General features: G+C 35.9%; 1 long non-coding RNA gene across 10 annotated transcripts in view; it reads right to left on the bottom strand.

Moving 5' to 3' along the window:
* The window catches only part of LOC103883165, a 120,803-nt gene that overhangs the window by 54,858 nt on the left and 50,131 nt on the right, over positions 1 to 15,814 (bottom strand). For 4 of the 10 annotated variants that reach the window (XR_004183166.1, XR_004183170.1, XR_004183172.1 and 1 more), the window contains 2 exons: positions 13,164 to 13,406; positions 12,565 to 12,730 (listed from right to left, as the gene is read on the bottom strand). This is a non-coding gene — a long non-coding RNA (uncharacterized LOC103883165). Of the gene's footprint in view, positions 1 to 4,841; positions 5,899 to 6,621; positions 6,730 to 9,025; positions 9,652 to 11,322; positions 11,440 to 12,564; positions 12,731 to 13,163; positions 13,407 to 15,814 lie in introns of those variants that run through there. The other 6 variants (XR_004183168.1, XR_004183169.1, XR_001901128.3 and 3 more) reach the window with 5 other exon arrangements.

Consider the following 15,814-nt stretch of genomic DNA (forward strand, 5'->3'; position numbering starts at 1 on the left):
AATTTTTATCCTATCACATTAATTAACCAAATTATCACTGCCTATGGTTTGCATTAAATTCCAGAATTGCTCCCGTTATAACTGAAAGTTTGTTCCCTTTGAGCAACATCTTCCCATTTTCCCCAAGGGACCAGTATTAAAATCATATCACAGCCAGAAAAGAAGGCTAGAAAATAAGCAAAGTATATACGTATTATCAAAATGTCCATACTACCTGAGGTGATCTGCAGATTTAATGCAATCCCTATAAATTTCCTGTGACATTTTTAACAGAAATAGAAAAAAATATTCGAAAATTCATATGGAATCTCAAAAGACCATGAATAGCCAAATAAATCTTAAAGCAATGTTGGGGCAATCACATTCCCTAATTTTAACTATATTACAAAGCTATAGTAATCAAAACAGTATGGTATTGGGATAAAAACAGACATATAGACCAATAGAACAGTATAGAGAGCCTAGGAAAAAAACCCAATCATGTACAGTGTACTAATCTTTGACATAGGTGCCAAGAATACACAATGGGGAAAGGACAGTTTTTTTCAATAAATAATGTTGGAAAAACAACACATACACATGCTAAACAATAAAATTGGACTATTGTTTTACATAATATACAAAAATTACTTCAAAATGTATTAAAAATGTAAATGTAGGTTCTGAAATCATAAAACTTCTAAAAAACGAATTTAGATAAGTAGATAGATATCTACTTAGCAATTTCCTCTTAACTAATTAATTACATGAGAAAAGTGTCACATAAGAAAGGGTGCTCAGTTCCATTAGGAGCACATCAACTTTGCAATTTGAAAAAAGTGAATGAATTATGTTTTTATTTCAGTTTCACAATTTAAATTAATAAAACTAAGACAAGTAGACTTATTACAGTGAGCCTAAGAGAACATAAATATATTTCTTTAAAATGCTGAACAAAGAAAAATTTCACCAAATGGAAGAATGTAATATTATAAAAACATCTACTGTTCCAAAACAAATGCATGATTTAATCCATTTTCAGTCAAAATGACAATTTTTGCTCTTTTTTAGTCATTTGAGAGTGACAACTTGTTGAAAGTATTTTAAAATATATGGTAAATGTTAGAAATGCCAAAAGATTTTTGCAAAAATATTTAAAAATTATTTTTGCTACACCAGTTTCTGAAACAGATCTACTGTAAATATAACATCTTTTATATCGTTAAACAAACAGATGAAAGGATTGAAATATAGAGTTCAGCATTAGGCCCAAGGATGTAAGGAAAACACATATGACTAAAAAGTGATGAGAATGTTTAACATTCAGCTCTCTGGGACTGGAGCGGGGTAGTGGGGAGACTGATGTAGAGTTTACCAGTTTCTGTGATATAAATGCTTAGACTATAGCCAATTATAAGCTACCAATGTCATACCAACCAGCATGCAAAACTCCTAAAAATTTAACAATTGGAGCACACCACTGATAAAAGTGTTATTTCAGTCTCCTGAAACATGTTTGCTTAACAAATGATTGCCTAACCAATTTAACAAAAAAAAAGTTAAAAGCCTAACACACTTAACACAAAAATAAAACCTCTATTGTCTATATGTAAATTAGCCACATTTTATTATATGAGAAAATAAAACTTGATGGATAAAAAGACATAGATAGATATAGATAGATGATAGATAGATAGATAAATTTACACTGAGGAAAGCTAAAAGACAATAGACTAGGAAAGCATTTGAACCATTTATTGTAATCAAAATTTAATATTCCATATATATATATATGGACCATCATTTTTATATGGTCAATTGTGTGTATACACATCCACCCATCCCCACACACACAGCACTATAAATTCAAAAGCAGCAAAAATTAAAATAGAAATGATACAATAAGCAAGAAAGGCAATCCATAAAAGATAACTGAAAATTATTAAAATAAGGAAATAAATAAAAAAATATTCTGAAACTCATGGTAAGTAAACCACAAGAAAACATCATTTTTAAAATAGAGCCCGCATTGCCAAGACAATCCTAAGTCAAAAGAACAAAGCTGGAGGCATCACGCTACCTGACTTCAAACTATACTACAAGGCTACAGTAACCAAAACAGCATGGTACTGGTACCAAAACAGAGATATAGACCAATGGAACAGAACAGAGCCCTCAGAAATAATACCACGCATCTACAGCCATCTGATCTTTGATAAACCTGACAAAAACAAGAAATGGGGAAAGGATTCCCTATTTAATAAATGGTGCTGGGAAAATTGGCTAGCCATAAGTAGACAGCTGAAACTGGATCCTTTCCTTACTCCTTATACGAAAATTAATTCAAGATGGATTACAGACTTAAATGTTAGACCAAAAACCATAAAAACCCTAGAAGAAAACCTAGGTAATACTATTCAGGACATAGGCATGGGCAAGGACTTCATGTCTAAAACACCAAAAGCAACGGCAACAAAAGCTGAAATTGACAAATGGGATCTAATTAAACTAAAGAGCTTCTGCACAGCAAAAGAAACTACCATCAGAGTGAACAGGCAACCTACAGGATGGGAGAAAATGTTTGCAATCTACTCATCTGACAAAGGGCTAATATCCAGAACCTACAAAGAACTCAAATTTACAAGAGAAAAACAAACAACCCATCAAAAAGTGGCTGAAGAATATGAACAGACATTTCTCAAAAGAAGACATTCATACAGCCAACAGACACATGAAAAATTGCTCATCATCACTGGCCATCAGAGAAATGCAAATCAAAACCACAATGAGATACCATCTCACACCAGTTAGAATGGCAATGATTAAAAAGTCAGGAAACAACAGGTGCTGGAGAGGATGTGGAGAAATAGGAACACTTTTACACTGTTGGTGGGATTGTTAATAGTTCAACCATTATGGAAAACAGTATGGTGACTCCTGAAGGATCTAGAACTAGAAATACCATATGACCCAGCCATCCCATTACTGGATATATACCCAAAGGATTATAAATCATGCTGCTGTAAAGACACGTGCACACGTATGTTTATTGTGGCACTATTCACAATAGCAAAGACTTGGAATCAACCCATATGTCCATCAGTGACAGATTGGATTAAGAAAACGTGGCACATATACACCATGGAATACTATGCAGCCATAAAAAAGGATGAGTTCATGTCCTTTATGGGGACATGGATGCAGCTGGAAACCATCATTCTCAGCAAACTATCACAAGAACAGAAAGCCAAATGCCGCATGTTCTCACTCATAGGTGGGAATTGAACAATGAGATCACTTGGACATGGGAAGGGGAACATCACACACCAGGGCCTATTGTGGGGAGTGGGGAAGGGGAAGAGATGCTATTGGGAGTTATACCTGATGCAGATGATGAGTTGATGGATGCTGATGAGTTGATGGGTGCAGCACACCAACATGGCACAAGTATACATATGTAACAAACCTGCACGTTGAGCACATGTACCCTAGAACTTAAAGTATAATAATAATAATAATAATAAACACATCAGATTAACAAAATTTAAAAGACTAGTAATATCCAATATTAAATGGGGAAATGTGTACACTGGAACATTTTGTGGATAAATGTAGTCTCACATATTCTATAACCACTGTGAGTTAAACTTATACATACTCTGACTTAACAATCCTATTTTGTTGTGGGTGTGAGATGGAGGAGATGTCTTTTCAAGAGAAAAATTCAGTAAACATGAGTAGATACATGTATGTCTACAGGGACTTTTTTAATGGTAGCAAAATATTTGGGAGTAGATGTATATATGCCAATAGAGTAGGTAATGTTTGAATTGGTTATAAAATATTAACACTGTGTAGTGTAACCCAGCATCAAAAGTGAATCATATCTCTAACTATTGATCCGGTGGGATAGAAATCATACTCCAGAGACAAAAATTGCTAAATTGTTATTAAAATCTCATTTTTCTAAGACAGAACTAATTGAAGTCCCTATACATGTCTATATATTGGCACATGTGTGTTTAAAAACAGAATAATATGAGATTTCTCTGCTAAAAAGACAGACCCAAGGTAAGTATGTTTGTGAAGTAGATAAGGTGAGTGAAAATTACTAGCACTATCATTTAATGTCTCAACATTATTTAGTTTGTTACAAAGTGCATCGTGTAAATAGTTATGAGAGAAGGTTTGAAATGTTTCCAACGCAAAGAAATCATAATGTTTGAGGTGATGGATGAGCTACATACTCTGATTTGATCATTACACATTATAGATACATGTCAAAGTATCACGTGTATGCAATAAATAAATACAAATATATACCAATTTAAAAATAAAGTACATTATGTGACATTTATAATTTAAAATATACTGAAATTTTGAAATAACTTATTAGATCAATATATACTGAATTGAAAGATTGCTGTGACGTATTTCATGACTAAAAGAAAATGATTATGAACAAATAGACCTGTTTCAAAATTAAAACAAATAAAAGTGTGTTATATATGTTATATATGATAAGTTGAATTTATTTTTATTGTTATTTTGTGTTTGAGACAAAAAACATGATAGAAAGATTGAGAAAAAAGACGGGCGGATCACGAGGTCAGGAGATCGAGACCATCCTGGCGAACACGGTGAAACCCCGTCTCTACTAAAAAATAAAAAAAAATAGCCGGGCGAGGTGGCGGGCACCTGTGGTCCCAGCTACTCGGGAGGCTGAGGCAGGAGAATGGCGTAAGCCCGGGAGGCGGAGCTTGCAGTGAGCCGAGATCGCGCCACTGCACTCCAGCCCGGGCGACAGAGCAAGACTCCGTCTCAAAAAAAAAAAAAAAAATTCAGTCTTTTACAATATTTGTAGGAATGGAATTGGTATAAGCATTCCAGGAGACAATTAGGTAAATAAATAGGAAAATACTTAAAAACTATTTGTCATTGTCTCCCAGAAACTTAACTTTTAATCATTCATCTTGAGGAAATTGTTGAAACATTTATTTGATGAAGAAATTTAGCAAAGATTTGGTGCTAACATGTCACAACTTAAATGTAGCTTTTACTAAGCGACTGATTAAATGCACTGATGTTACAATCAGGCCTGATAAGGAGCTGATATCACCCACAGTCCCGATGGTTTATGTTAGCATCTGTTTCTTTCATTTGCTTTATGGTCATTGGTTGGCAGTTTGTGCCCACAACATGCAAGATGTTAATATTCTAAATATGACACCCAAATATATTCTTCTGAGAGTACAGTCTATAACCATTAAAAGTGACATGGTGGAATGGTATTTTCCTGCTTTAATAATTTGCTATTTTACCCTCAAGAATTTTGCCATATGCGTGTGCCACCTGAGTCAATATTTTCTTAATATATCTCCCTAAGCCTGCTAATAATCTTGTCAAAAATAAAAAAAACAGCATTGTTTAATATGAACGAAGAGTATGATAAATACAAATATGATCAAAATAATATTATTAATTTTAAGCTTGATAAGCCTGTTTAGGCATTTTATAAAAGGATAATTAACCAAAAAATGACTATGTAAGTCATACTTAAGTCCTCTTTATATAATCCAAATGACTGCAGTAAAATGAGAAATGTTTATGTTATTGACAAAATATTATTTAGTGACTTGTTCTAAACACGAAATTAGTTTCCGTAGTCATAACATCAAAGACATATATCCTATATTTAAGAAAACACTGAGATAGATGAAAAATGAAAGATGTATTTGGTTCCAAGCAAGAGAAAACCCAAGCACAATGGCTGAGGCAATTTATGTTTATTTTTCTCTCATATTGAGGAATCTGGTGGTAGGCAGTGCTGGGCTAGAGGCTCAAGGAGGATGTGTCTGTGATCCTCTTTGCCTTCCTCTCATGCTCCAAAGATAGCTGTTAAGATGCCAGTCTTCAAATCTATATGCAAGTTGGAAGAAAGTAAAAGGAAGGGGAAAAGAAAGAACATAGCCATATGGACTTATTTAATTGGAAAAGCAAATGTTTGGCAGGGTGTCGTGGCTCACCCCTGTAATCCCAGCACCCTGGGAGGCTGAGGTGGACAGATGACTTGAGGCTAGGAGTTCAAGCCCAGCCTGGCCAACATGGCAAAACCCTGTCTCTACTAAAAAAAAAAAAAAAAAAAAAAAGCCAGACATGGTGGCACACGCCTATAATCCCAGCTACTCGGGAGGCTGAGGTACAAGAATCACTTGAGGTGGAGGTTGCAGTGAGCAGAGTCACAACAAGATGCTATTAAAAATAAAAAAGTAAAGAAAAAAAGAAAGGAAAGAAAGAAAAAGAAAGAAGAAAGAGAAAGAGAAAGAAAGAAAGAAGGAAAGAAAGAAAGAGAGAGAGAAAAAAAAGAAAGAAAGAAAGAGAAAGAAAGAAAGAAAGAAAGAAAGAAAGAAAGAAAGAAAGAGAGAAAGAAAGAAAGAAAGAAAGAAAGAAAGAAAGAAAGAAATGAAGGAAGGAAGGAAGGAAGGAGGAAGGAAGGAAGGAAAGAGGGAAGCAAGGAAGGAAGGAAAGAAGGAAGGAAGGAAAAGAAAAGAAAGAAACAAAAAAGAAAAGGAAAAGTTTTCTGGAACCCCTCCAATTCCCTTCTCTTAGACCTTTTTTTGTCCAGACTGGATAATTGCTCACCCTACATTCCAAGGAGGCTGGGAAATCAGGGAATGGGATTCTTGTGAGTAGCTTCACTAATCTTCATCCATTCCCTTGGATTGGACACCTTGCTGTTTCACAGACATCCTTTATAGGAAGAAAATAGGGGGTGGATGGTAGCCAACAATAGCTACCATAACGTGCATGATGTTCACGACATATTTTCAACACAGTTTTAAAATAATATCTACAATATTATCCTGTTTTACAAAATAATTTGGCATGTGTGTATACACATGTGTGTATCTATTAATGAAAATCTATGTGTTGCTTAAAGGAACTCCCAGGGTGCTGGGATTACAGGGGTGAGTCACCACACCCTGTCAAGGATGTGGTTAGAGGAAATGTGAGATGACAATTTTTTAACTCAATTCTATGTTAAATATTAGACTTATACTATTTTAAAAAGTAAGACTGATGTCCTTTTCGAATCAGATTTTGTTAGATTTTAGAAAATAGCCCAGGTTTTCTGACAGGCTTTGTTCTGCTCACCTAGTGTCTTAATATCTCAACTACCAATACCTGAAAGTTACTTAACTGGGGTAAGAGGCATTACATGCTTCTTGTTCAGCAAATGTGTTGTTTCATTTGGGAAAGTCTAAACTGTAGATAGAAATCTGACTTTAACCTTCTATTTGTGCCTTCACAGCAGCATAAAGAGCTGGGTAGACAGTGCAGGGCTTACCGTTTTGACACAAGAGCTTTCTCTCTTATCTAATTCTTCAAGAATCCAGATTTTGTGGCCTTTAGACAAAATGTAAGTTACATCTGTTTGATTCAACAATTGTATAAATTTTATTTCTGTCGAGACAGAAAGTATCCTACAAGAAAAATAATGAATCTCCAATATTACATCTTTGTGTATTTATATGAATGGCATGACTGAAATTTTGTTCAGCTGAGTGGGTGTCTGCCTGGTGCCCTGGGATTTTAGTGCCTTTTAAACATTCTGGCACAAAGCAAGCCTTTTTATTTTCTATTAGTTGTGTGTGCGTGTGTGTGTGTACACACACATATATATGTATATATACACACATATATACATATATATGCACATATTATATATATGTGTATGTGTGTGTATATATGTGTGTATGTGTATACACACACACACATAATGCTTAACCACAATGATGATTCAACTAAAAATCATTTCTGTATTAAATAAAATTTCTGGAAACCAAAGATAACCTTCATGCATACTTGATATTAAAACAAGGTCAGTGGTCCCTGTCAACAGTTCCAGCTCACTCTGGAATCAGTGAGCATAAAAGGCCACTCAGTCTGTCATAGGATTGCTACTTTTTATTTAATGCCTCTTGGTTTTCTCATTTACTGGTGGGGGCAGGGATTTCTCAATCTTTTCTGAAATTTTAGATAGGTGTAAGGCCAAATTCTAAATGATGGCTGAGGCAGCCCCACTGACTAGACTTTATTTATGACCTATATCATGCAGGGCAAAATGAATACGTACAGGTGCACATAGTAGTGAAGATGGAGAGAATAAGACTGTCTATAACACCGTATTAGTGCTTTATCACAGTGTGACTATAAGCCACAACTACATTCTAATTAAAAATTCAAAATTAAACAAACTTCATCCTTTCACACACCTGTGTTCTCTCTGCCCTTCTCATCCCAAGGGAACATCTGGTCTTGGTATTTAGAAATCATTATATTAGTGAATTGAGAACCAAGGCAGCCAGCATGAGGATGATAAGATCCAATGAATCATTCATATCCAGGCGTCGAGCTGATTCATTTTAGAGCCATTGAAGTGGACACAGAGCTTTTCTTTGAGGACCAGCATAAAATACCCTCCAGTTGTCAAGCCAGATTGAGCAAAAAGGCAAATTATCTGAGCATCATTTCAGAAAGTGTCAAAGGAAATGCCAACCAAGCAGCAGCAGAAATTTTTGCGTTTCAATACTGCATGATTTGTCATGACAGAACTGTAACCATTTTATTTTTATAAGGTATTCCAAAGGTGAAAGAATTGCAAGTATTTCTACCTTATGCTGACATTTAAGTGATATTTATGGGTAAATATAGGCTTTACTTTTTTATGTGGAATAATAAACCCCATGGCATTTTCTTATGAATATGATCATTGAGGTATAAATTAAAGTTGTTTTTTTGTTTGTTTGTTTGTTTGTTCTTTTTTGAGATGGAATCTTGCTCTGTTGCCCAGGCTGGAGTGCAGTGGCGTGATCTCCACTCACTGCAAGCTCCGCTCCCAGGTTCACGCCATTCTCCTGCCTCAGCCTCCCATGTAGCTGGGACTACAGGCGCCCACCACTGCGCCCGGCTAATTTTTTTTTTTTGTATTTTTAGTAGAGACAGGGTATCACCGTGTTAGCCAGGATGGTCTCGATCTCCTGACCTCGTGATCCGCCCGTCTCAGCCTCCCAAAGTGCTGGGATTACAGACTTGAGCCACCACGCCCGGCCTAAATTAAAGTTTTAATGAAAAGAAACCAGAGTGACAAGGAGGATTCTCCAAAAACAGCCCTAGATACTTATGCCAGGTTGCCTAGAAGAATGCAGGCTCCAGAGGGAGGGTTCTACATCCCACAGTCTTGTATTCATGCCCTGTGTAATCTCCTTCCTTTGAGTGTGGACTGCACCTGCTGTCTTGCTTCTAACCAAAAGAATATGGCAAAAGTGATGAGATACCACTTCCATAGTTAGGTTACAAAAGACTGTGACTCCCATCTTCCTAGCGCTCTCTCTCTCTCTCTCTCTCTCTCTCTCTCTCTCTCTCTCTCACTCTCTCACTGCCTTGCTTTCTTGTCTTTTACACTTCTCTGAAAAATGTCGAAGAAGCTTGAGTGGCAAAGAACCGAGAATGAACTCTGCCCAACAGCTGGCAAGGAAATAATACCAACAATCAAAAAAATTGAATCCTGCCAACGACCACTGAGTAAGCTTGGAAGTGGATCCTACCTTGTTAAACCCCCATGTGACTGCAGTCCAGTCTGATGGTTTGATTATAGTTTCATGGGACACCCTAAAGAAGAAGACTTAGTTAACTTGTGCTGTGATTCCTGACACACAGACACTGTATGATTATGAATGTGCTTTATTTAAACTGTTAAGTTTGGGGTAATTTGTTACACAGCAATAGATAACTAATACACCCACCAAACCTCCCATGGCTTCCCCAGATTTCCAAGCGCTCAGCAGCTGCTATTTCACAACTGAAAACTGCTGACATTAAGGTCAGAAAGCCTGGTGACCAAATAAATCTGTAGGTAGGAGTTGGCTTTCACACTTGCCCCATGTTTGAGGTCAAGTTATCTGAAAATAGATCCTAACCCAAGATTAAAGATTATCTTGTGCAAGTGAAATAGTATAGAACTCTTTCTAAGGAAACGTATAAAGGAGTGGGGAAAAGGAAGTCAGAGAAGGAGAAGACAAGCAAAGATGTGATCCTCGATGAAGTCTGGAGAAGAGTAGCTTTAGCTTGATCCTACAGAAAAACTCTGGGGTCTAAGTTACTTCTCAGATTTGTTCTGTGCAAAAGCAAGACAAACTCTCAGCTGTTTGTTATTGACTGGGGAAGGTCAGGAGTTGGTGGGATGTGACCTCCCAAGCACTTTTTACCCTTTGTGCTTCTGGGAAGTCAACTCTAGTAGTCCAAGGATTGTGTGATGAAGAGGAGTCTTACAGTATGGACTGTATAAACCAAAAGCACAGTGACACTGAAGAAGGAGAGCACAGACCTGGCAAAACACATTTGAGAAGATCTGAGCAGATACCAGCAGGGTGCACTACTACACCCTTTAGAAAACACCTACTGAAGCACATTTGTCTAGCTCTGACCTGGTGCAAGCACACTTCTACACAGGATACTGGGGACACCTGCTCTCTTTGTGACTTCCAGCCTACGTTTCCTTCAAGTGTTAAAGACAGAAACTTTGCAGCGTCTTGAATTTATAATATAATTATTTTTTTAACTTATAAATACAGTGTACCGTTTAAAAAAAATGTTGATTCACATGACCATAAGTAACAAAATTACAATGTTCTAATCATGGATTTATAAAAGTTAGATGATCTGATAGTGATGTTGGAGAGAACAAAATGTAAATATTATGCTGTATAAACCAATATGTGGGAGGATTCAATAATCCTGTGTAGTTGAATTTATTCCCACAGTCTGAGAACCAATCCGAGGCAGAGCACAGGTGTGGTAGCAGAGACCTCTGTGACAGGGACAGATGTGCTAGCAGGGGCCCTCTGTGCTGTGTCTCTGTGACTTTGAACAAAGCCACATTTCTTTGCCCAGAATTAGAACCAGAAGATTCTATTTGGTTCTTTTGTTAAAATTTTTATATTCATGACAACTAAAATATACACCTTATCCTTCTTCAAGCCTGGTTGGCTTGGTTATTATTTAGTGAATCTTTTACTTCCACAAAAGAATATTGCTAAATAAAATGCTCTGGTGGACACAATGCATAAAATGGGTTATGTGTGCCTTCTGACCACCTACATATGTATCTGGATTTTCCATAGTCTCATGAATGCTCAGTTGTAGTAAAAGCCTAGGACATTAAAGATGAGGCTCCTCCCTACACTTGAGTCCCAGTGTGCAAAAGTTAGAAACATCCAAGGCCACCGAGTGAAATGAAACAACAAATGAACCAAAAAAGCAAAGTGATCTGAGGATACTCACTCTAATGAGTGATGTCTTCCACGTTTGTGTCTTCATCTAATGCCAATCTGTAGGTTGATTCTGACATGCAATAGAATCACAGGTGCCGTCAAGTTACTTCAGCTTCTGACTGTCCATCTATCAAAAGAAGTCACCTCAGAGTGCTAAGAATGGCTGCACAATCTCAGCCAGACAACTGATGTTGCTAAAGGAAGACAATCAAAATGTCCAGTAGCTCAAAACTAACAATCATCCACCACTTGCTTGCTGGTGATGAAGTATCTACCAAGAAAAAGTGTAAGACTAGACTGCAAAGCAGTAAGACAAGTCATTTACTGGGGTCCTAGGCATTGCAATTTGAGGAACAGAACCTGCTAGAAGCCAAATTGTGTTCTGAAGACAGAGAGGGGAGTAGTAATGTAAAAGAAAGCCAAGGGGGATTACACAAGTTGTTTTCAAGTAATTAACGTTGAAGGAGTCTGGCTTACTACATTATTCCATAGTTGATTGGTTTTTGCTGTTCAAGAGTCACAGTGCTGGTGAAATTTAGCTGTGTTGCAGAATGTTGTGGTTGTTGAGGTTTGGACCAGTTTAAAAGTTCAAGGCAAAATTCCAGGATTTTTTGTTTGTTTGTTTGTTTGTTTTGACAAGGTTGCAGGTCATGCAGATAGTCTTTAGAATCGCTTCTCAAATTTATTTTAGGCCTCTGAACCAGAGAGATGCCATTTTGTATATCACATTTCACAGAAGGAAGAATATTCATTATAACTTTGCCTAATCTGGGGAGGGGCTGCTGGGATGCAGGTGGTACTCACACAGAGGATTAACCCTACCGAACAAAATTATCAGGTACTTTCCCCCATAAAATAGTCAATAAAGTGAGGCTTTGAGGCTGATTACTTGCCAATTTGACATTTGAAGCTAATAGAATAGTTTCTTAGATAACTTTAAGCCACTACTTTTTAATACATTGGTAAAGTTTCCAAAACTTCTTTTCTTCTTATATAACTCTTTAAGATAAAGGTTGTGAATTTCACTTTTTCACTTGCTCTCAAAAGAAAAAAAACTGGGAGCATCCCCAGGAGCCCCATGTACTGGGTGGAGGTTCAGAGATAATGAAGGATAGAAGAGAACAGGAAAAAGGAGAGCATGGCAAGTGCACTCATAAGAGCAAAGTTCACACATACAAATGTCATTAATGTAAAGATTTCTGGCATGGCTTGAAACAAACCCTAAAACCATAAGAACACTTTAAAGGAACTTTCTTTTTTGCCTTAAACATTTTTTCCCTTTCTTTTCCTTTTCTTTCTTTTCCTTTTTTGTAATCTCAAAATTGAGAGACCCTCAATTGTTTCCCAGGAGGCAGATTTTTTGGGAAAAGCCAACATCCATTGGTTTTTAATGGGGCTTCTCACAGGAATTTTGGTACCTGGATAACGAATCAGATAAGAATTAGCTATTTCACTTTCTCATTACCAGTATCTCCAGGTAGGCTTGACCTCTGTGTGCCCCAGGCTTTCTTGAAAAGGTTTGGTTCATTATTTTGAAGCAACAGGTCAACTATTATCTTACTGCAATCATTTCCTGCCATCAGACTGTCAAAATCTTTAGAATACAAAACTGATATTTTGAATGTTAATACTGGCTCAGCAATGTATCATTTATCTATAGCCATGAATGAAACTTTCACTTTTTAATGGCATCACAGATTGTATGATTTTTTGAAAATGTTATTTTATAATTATGTTCTTCAGATTGCTTAGAGTTTTTTAACCACTACATCAAATTCAAAGAACAATTTAATAAATATAAAGAAAATAGTTACTTTATTGTAATTGGAAACAACTATTGATTTTACTTACCATTAATTACCTAAGAGGCCAAGAGGAAATAATTTTTTTAAAGCAATTCTCAATTGTCTATGGAATTCATGTATATCTGTAGGAGACTCTATGTTGGATTGTTCTCTTGAGAAAACAGTCATCAGTAAGAATAGCCATGCAATTTTCATAATTATGTTTCTTATTTTACTGGTTAGAAAAATGGTATCCAAAAGGCATCCTGAAGTCAAATTTCATCAGCATTATGTAAGTGAAAAACTTTCACTAAAAAACAAATAGATTAATTATTTGTCTTGAAATTGTACACTGTGCACTATAAAATATATATATATTTTTTTCTGTATTTACTTATTTATTTCTTTTTACAAGAACAAGTTCTTTAGTGATTATTTCTGAGATGTTGGTGCACCCATCACCTGAGCAATGTACCCTTTACTGAATATGTAGTCTTTTATCCCTCACTTCCCTCTCACCCTTTCCCCTGAGCCCTGCAAGTCCATTGTATTATTTTTTATGCCTTTTTGTCCTCATATCTTAGCTGCCACTTATAAGTGAGAACATAAAATATTTGGTTTTTCATTCCTGAGTCACTTCACTTAGAATAATGGTCTCCAATTCCATCCAGGTTTCTACTAATACCATTATTTTGTTCCTTTTCACAGCTGAGTAGTATTCCATTTTATACTGTTTTCCGTAGTGGCTGTACTACACTCCCACCAACAGTATAGAAATGTTCCCTTTTCACCACATTCACTCCAACATGTATTATTTTTTACTTTTTGATTATGACAATTCTTGCAGGAGTAAGATGGTGTCGCATTGTGGTTTTCATTTGAATTTTCCTGATCATTAGTGATATCGAGCGTTTTTTATATATTTGTTCATCATTTATGTATCTCTTTTTGAGAATTGTCTATTCATGTCCTTAGCCCACTTTTTGATGGGGTTGTTTGTTTTTCTCTTGCTGCTTTGTTTGAGTTACTTATAGATTCTGGATATTAGTCCTTAGTCTTATTATAGATTGTGAAGGTTTTCTCCCAGTCTTTGGGTTGTCTGTAAACTCTGCTGATTATTTCTTTTGCTGTGCAGAAGCTTTTAAGTTTAATTAAGTTCCATCTATTTATTTCTGTTTTTGTTGCATTTGCTTTTCAGTTCTTGGTCATGAAGTGTTTGTCTAAGCTAATGTCTAGAAGGGTTTTTTCCAAAGTTGTCTTCTAGAATTTTTATAATTTAAAGCCTTAGATTTAGGTCTTTGATCCATCTTGAGTTGATTTTTGTATAAGGTGAGAGATGAGGATCCAGTTTCATTCTTCTACATGTGGGTTGCCAATTATTCCAGCACCATTTGTTGAATAGAGTGTCTTTTCTCCACTTCATGTTTTTGTTTGCTTTGTCAAAGATCAGTTGGCTGTAAGTATTTGGATTTATTTCTGGATTGTCTACTCTGTTCCATTGATTTGTATGCCTATTTTTATACCAGTACCATGCTGTTTTGGTGACCATGGCCTTATATTATAGTTTGAAGTTGAGTAATATGATGCCTCTAGATTTGTTCTTTTTGCTTAGTCTTGCTTTGGCTATGCAGGCTCTTTTTTGGTTCTATAAATATTTTACGATTTTTTTTTTTCTTGTTCTTTGAAGAATGATGGTGCTATTTGGATAAGAATTGCATTGAATTTATAATTGCTTTTGACACTGTGGTCATTTTCACATATATTGGTTCTGCTCATCCATGAGCATGGAATATGTTTGCATGTGTGTGTCATCTATGATTTCTTTTAGTCATGTTTTGTAGTTTTCCTTGTAGAGGTCTTTCATGTCCTTGATTAGGTATATTCCTATGCTTTTCTTCTTCTTCTTTTTTTTTTTTTTTTTTTTGCAGCTGCTGTGAAAGGGATTGAGTTCTTGATTTGATTCTCAGCTTGGTCGCTGTTGGTGTATAGCAGAGCTACTGATTTGTGTACATTAATTTTGTATCCTGAAATTTGATGAATTTATTTACCAGTTCTAGGAGCTTTTTAGGTGAGTCATTAGGGTTTTCTAGGTATATTATCATGTCATCAGCAAATGTGACAATGTGACTTCCTCTTTACTGATTTGGATTCCCTTCATTGCTTTCTCTCGTCTGATTCCTCTGGCTAAGACTTCCAGTACTATGTTGAATAAAAGTGGTGAAAGTGGGCATCCTTGTCTTGTTCCAGTTCTCAGGGAGCATGCTTTCGACTTTTCCCCATTTAGTGCAATGTTGGCTGTAGGTTTATCATAGATGACTTTTGTTACCTTATGGTATGCTCCTTCTATGCCAGTTTTGCTGAGGGTTTTAATCATAAAGGAGTGCTGGACGTTGTCAAATGCTTTTTCTGCGTCTATTGAGATGATCATGTGACTTTTAAAAAAAAATTCTGTTTATGTGGTCTATCATGTATATTGAATTGTGTATGTTAAATCATCTTTGCATCCCTGGTATGAAACTAACTTGATCAGGGTGAATTATCTTTGTGATATGCTGTTAGATTGGGTTAGCTAGTATTTTGTTGGGGATTTTTGCATCTATTATGTTAATCATATAATATGTTCATCAGGGATATTGGTCAGTAGTGTTTTTTATTGTTGTTCTTATGTCCTTTCCTGGTTTTAGTATTAGGGTGGTACTGGCTTCATAGAATGATTTA

This window comes from Papio anubis, chromosome 4 (genome assembly GCF_008728515.1).
Source record: "Papio anubis isolate 15944 chromosome 4, Panubis1.0, whole genome shotgun sequence".
Classification (NCBI taxonomy): Eukaryota; Metazoa; Chordata; class Mammalia; order Primates; family Cercopithecidae; genus Papio; species Papio anubis.